This window comes from Phragmites australis, chromosome 21 (assembly GCF_958298935.1).
Source record: "Phragmites australis chromosome 21, lpPhrAust1.1, whole genome shotgun sequence".
Classification (NCBI taxonomy): Eukaryota; Viridiplantae; Streptophyta; class Magnoliopsida; order Poales; family Poaceae; genus Phragmites; species Phragmites australis.
In genome coordinates this window covers 21314481-21320000 of record NC_084941.1, presented here as the reverse complement: position 1 = coordinate 21320000, position 5520 = coordinate 21314481, and the positions used below count along the sequence as shown (strand labels likewise).

At 41.5% G+C, this 5520-nt stretch overlaps 1 pseudogene; it reads right to left on the bottom strand.

The window, feature by feature from the left end:
- Positions 1-2491: 2491 nt before the first annotated feature.
- Positions 2492-5059, bottom strand: LOC133903227 (uncharacterized; annotated as a pseudogene).
- Between the last annotated feature and the right edge of the window lie 461 nt (positions 5060-5520).

Here is a 5520-nt window from a genome sequence, read left to right as displayed (position 1 = left end):
CCGAGAAACACGAGAACGAGAACGAAAACGACCCGAAACAACAAACAGCACGACACGTGAACGGACAGCCTTCTCGCTGCTGATCTCTCACTCTGTTACTTTCCTGGTCTATCTCCTTCCTGTTCCCTCTCTTCCTCCGTGCGCCAAGGCTAAAGTATCATCCAGCCCAACTCCCTAGCGTGTTGGAACTACTTAATACTGATACTATTAAATAATTTTTAGTAGGCTTAGTTATTCTGTAATTTTAGTAGTCAGATGTTTAATAGTTTTAATAGTTCTATGTTAATCAACATTTCTCAGGTATTTAGTAGTTATAATTAGTTAATCGATGGTTAGATATTCAGTGATCAACAATTTAATATTAAATTAATTCTACTATAAAAACTATTAAACAACTAAAAACTATTGAACTACTAAACTTCTTTAATTATTAAACTACTAAAAACTATTGAACTAATGAACTTCCGTAAACTACTGAATAGTTATTAAATAGTTACTGCCTTGGCAAAAATTATTAAATATATTCAGTAGAGTTACTTCTTATTAAATAGCGAGCCACGTGCAGCTTGGGCCCATGGAGCAGAGCCACGTATAAACAAAAATCATGCCCAGCTGCCCGTCCGAACCAACCGAACAGACCACACGTCGCAACTTCCTGGCCTTCACGTGGGCCCGCCTGCAGTTCCTGACCGACACCACGCGAGGACCAAAACGCGCCGACCGACGCCATCGTTTTTTCTGGAGAAAAATGCAAAAACACCCCTAAAAATCATTTGAATTTGACTTTATTCAGAACTTGTTTTGTTGTAAAAATCCCCTAAAGGTTTGACTTTATTGTAAAAACATCTTAAAAATTAAAAACAATCAGAAAAAATTCTTAAAAAAATTAGAGACAATTCTAAGACTTTTTTGAAAAAACTTTTTAAAAATAATATCCTTTGCATCATATTTTACAGGGAGGAAATTTGAAAAAAAAAAGTGTAGCTCATTTATTAATTCGAGTTAAATGTATAGTTAATTATTTACTAATCCAAAAATTATGAAACCAATTTTTTTAATCTTCTTACATGATCCCCTATCTTCTAAAAATACATGAAATCTTGAAATAGTTATTGTAACATGCAGGATTGAGTAAATATGTTGCAGATAGATTAATTCATAGCTAATCCATAACCCCCCTAAAATTAGTGAAACCACTTTTATTAGTTTAATGAAACAATTATTTATGTAGGAAAAGTAATGGTAGACATGATAAAGTTAAAATAACATGAGTTAATAAATGAGCTGCATATTTTTCTTTTTTTTCAAACTTCCTCTCCATGAAATATGATGCAAAAGATATTATTTTTGAAAAAATTCACAAAAGGTCTTAGAATTATCTCTAGTTTTTTATAATTTTTTTAAATTTTTTATTTTTTTGAATTTTGGGGGGTTTTTTTACAACAAAACAACTTATGGGGGGAAGTCAAAATCCAAGTGACTTTTGGGGGTTGTATTTTTCCCTTTTTTCTGGCCGATCCTGACTCGTCCGGGCGTGCGCCTGGCGCGACTCGATGGGCTGGCTAAGCTGGACGTATAAAAGTTATTTTTATATCTTGAGTGCAAAATAGCACTTATATTTATATATACGGTAGTGCTATTCTATATCTAGAATGTAGAATAGTTATTATACACTCCACCGGCCTAGTCCAACTACGCCACAACAACCCACCGGCCCAGCCTGCCCGTGCGCACCTATGCAGTTATTGAAATGAGGGGCAAACCGAGAATTTAGAAGTCTTGGATGAATCGTCGAGAAGTTTGTGTCTCTAGGTTTGACAATATCTGCTGAGAAGAGGTAGATATTTTCTAACACTTCATTGAATTTCCTACTAATTGTTTCTTTTGACCTTGTAAATCGATTCTTCACTTGAGCAAATGACTGTGGAGCCCCAACAATCCATAAAAACATGCCTAAAGCTTCAATAGAACTCATCTTGCTACTTGACTTCAAACCATAAGTTGACACCAACAAGTTATGCAATCTATCAAAAAGTGGTCTATTCATCCTAAACATATTATAACAATCTTTTGGAATATTAAGGGTTTTCATAACCCAATCATGACCCGAAAGAATAGGTTCAATCCTCTCTGACTTATTCAAATAAGTATCAGTATAGTACATACTAATTGCGCAAGTAATGGCTCCATATTATTGCATCATATCTAGTTGATTGTGTGCAACCAAAAAAGTTTCATCATCGTCATCGTCACTTTCATACAAGTGCATCTACATACATTGGAACAAATATTGTCACACAAATAGTTCAAACAAATAATATTACATAGCCAACACAAGGTACATAAGTTCATGGAAATCAAATATTGCCCCATATAGGTTGAAGTAATAAATTACATAGGCAACATAAAGTAGATAAAATCACTGCTAACATAAATCGCTCAACTCTAGTAGTAGATTTCTACACCAAGCCTTACTTCGTACACCACCTCTTCAACCAACTTAGCCTTCCTTCCTTAGTGGTAAAGGTTTTGAACATATCACGGAGTTCAGGTTTCACAAACAATTGGGTAGCCATAAAATGCTCCACACTCTCCACACTTCCTTCTAGTGCCCCGTACTCCACAACCAAGTCCATCACTTCTTTAATTGAATTATACCTAAATTCACCTTGCATCACCTTATTTGCAATAGTACAGTTGTTCTCCAAAGTGGCATGAATGCCCTTCATTACCTTAACCATGGGGTGTTGGTGATATGCCCTAGAGGCGATCGAGTTTGCGGATTGGATCTGCTAATGGGCTTTAATGTTGATTAAAGGTCCATTAGGGTTTAGAGTCATAATAGGCTTTAATGTTGATTAAAGGTCCATTAGCGTGCTCTATATAAGAATAGGCAGGGGCCAAGGCGCATTGAGTTTTTCCCGAAAAACAGATCTTGCCACCAAAAACCCTGGCCGCCTCCTATTCCTGAACTCCCTTCGAAACCCTAGCCGGGTGCGCGGTGCTAGCACACCGGCGCACGGCGATTCCATCCTTGTACGTGTGGATACCGTAGAGGCGCTGCTACTATTGCGGTGCTGACGTGCTCGGGGGTACTCGGGATGTGCTCGGGGGTACTCGGGACGTGCTCGGGGTACTCGGGACGTACTCGGGGGTGCTCGGGTCGTGCTCAGGGGTACTCGGGACGTGCTCGGAGGTACTCGGGTTGTGCTCGGGAGTACTCGGGACGTACTCGCGAGTACTCGGAAAGTGCTCGGGACGTGCTCGGGACAAGGTTGACGATCGACTACTTGACGCGCACAACGTTGGATTGGTCTGCTCCAACTCTTCTTCCGCTGCACTGCTCGTCAAGTGGTAACGATTTATGATCCCCTACTCGCATGGCTTCCTGGTTGAATGCGGTAGAGAAAATTTATTTTATGCTAGCGTAGCCTACCCGTTTCCCAACATGGGGCTCTTTGCTACCTTTTGTGGGCTATTAACAGTGCTACCTACACCGCGCTTCAATGGATTGGTACCCTTTGAAATAGTCTCCAATGATCCATGTCCTGCATGTGTGTCACCAACCCCTTCTCCAACCACACCTCCAACACCTCCATCATCCTCACCAGGTATTGTAGAAGAAGAACCATCAACAGCAACAACGCCGAACATTTCCTTCATCAGTTCTTCACACTCTGGTGGACCATGCTGCAGCTTCTTCCATTCTGAATGTCCCTGAAAAAAAGATAAGGAACCTTTAGTATGCACAATATATACAATGCACATATTTCTGTATTACATATGTTCTATCACATAATTGTTACCTTGGTGACTTTTTTCCAATATTCATCACTTGCATAAACAGTTCCTTTAGCTTTATCCCATCCAAGGCCGGTATCTTTGAGAAGGCCTAGCCAAAAGCTATACAAGCCTTTGAGTAAATCCCATCGGTTCTTCAATTGTGTTCTAGAGTGACGCAACTCTGTCCTTTGCAAGTACTTAACAGCAATGTTCTAGTAGCCTCTATTGGTCATAAGCCCAATAGACCTATTCCTAGCCCGTATTTCTTCAATACAAATTTCAAAAAAAGTCCTTGTTCGGGGAGGACCAATCTTCTTTGTCAAAAATCCTCTTTCTATTCGGTACAACACAGACATACAGGTAACTTGATGTTATAATCATAGGTGACAGATTTAATTTGTAAGTTATTGTACTCCAATTAACAAAATAGACAAAGGTAAACATAAACAAACAATTTAAACATAAAAGAAGCAGATGCTTCCATACATGTGTTAAAGCTGTTAAAATCAGCATACATATAAAAATTTGCAAAAATCAGCATACCAAGTCCTACCAGGATCAAATCCATGACCAAGTCCTACCAGGATCGAATCAGAATACCAAGTCCTACCATGATCAAATCATCTAACTGAATTCATGACCATTTGAACATCTAACTGAATTCATACAAGCTTACTAAAGATGCTCAAAAGATAAAGATTCAACTCATTGAGCATGAGCCAAATGCTGGTTAACATGAGATAGTGCGTGTGTGCTGCATGACCAGAATTGAGACATGCTATGTCATATGCTTGACTACCATTCATCCAGAAGATTCAACACAAGGTCAACCAGTGTTGCATGCTGAAATTAACTAACTCAAATCGATCTGTACAATATCACATGCAAATAGACAGGGCAAGATGACCTTGTTGCTGGTGTTCACATGCGCAGCAGCGTCCGCCTCGCCGTCATCCGCTACCATGGCCATGTCGGCATCATGGCCACCAGTCGCGGAAGATGGACGCGGTGCCTTGTACGGACATTTCCCTCGCCACGCAGCAGGGGAGCCATCCGCGACGGCGGGGGCAACCGACGCTCCAAGCGAAAATCCGACGGCCGTGCCATGATGTACAACAGCGTCGCACCTCACACGCCACAGCAACGCTGGGGAAACCTCCGGTGAGTCCACGGGTGCCGGGGCTGCAGCACCAGGCACATCCCCCGCCAGGAGTCCGCCCACGCTGGAGGGACCTACCGCGCCGGGCAAAGATGAGCCACCGTGCGTCGCCGACATAGGGTCTTTGGCCAATGAATCCCGGTAGGCGAGGGCTAGGGCGAGGGTCTCCTCCGCATCTTCAACGTCGATTGGCTCAATCCTCCCCTGACCACCGTCGAGCTTGTCGAAATTGGGGAGAGAAGGGGTGGGGGACTAACTTAACCAACAACATGATTCTACCCTGCATATACCAACTGAACATAAAGGTAACTGTAACCAACATAAACATAAAACTAGAACCGACATGAGTATATATGTAACCAAGAACCAACTCGTCCATCTCCCACATAACCAACCACAACCACAATCGAAACTCTACGACCGGGCGCAATTGAAATAATAGCATGCTCATCACCAAGAGCTCGGCATTTCGAAATGTTTATACACCCTGCAGGGGATACTCCTGGACCCACACGATACGAGGACCATACGGCTTGTGCCACCCGCTAAAATGCACACAAGGGGGTACCTGTGACAAC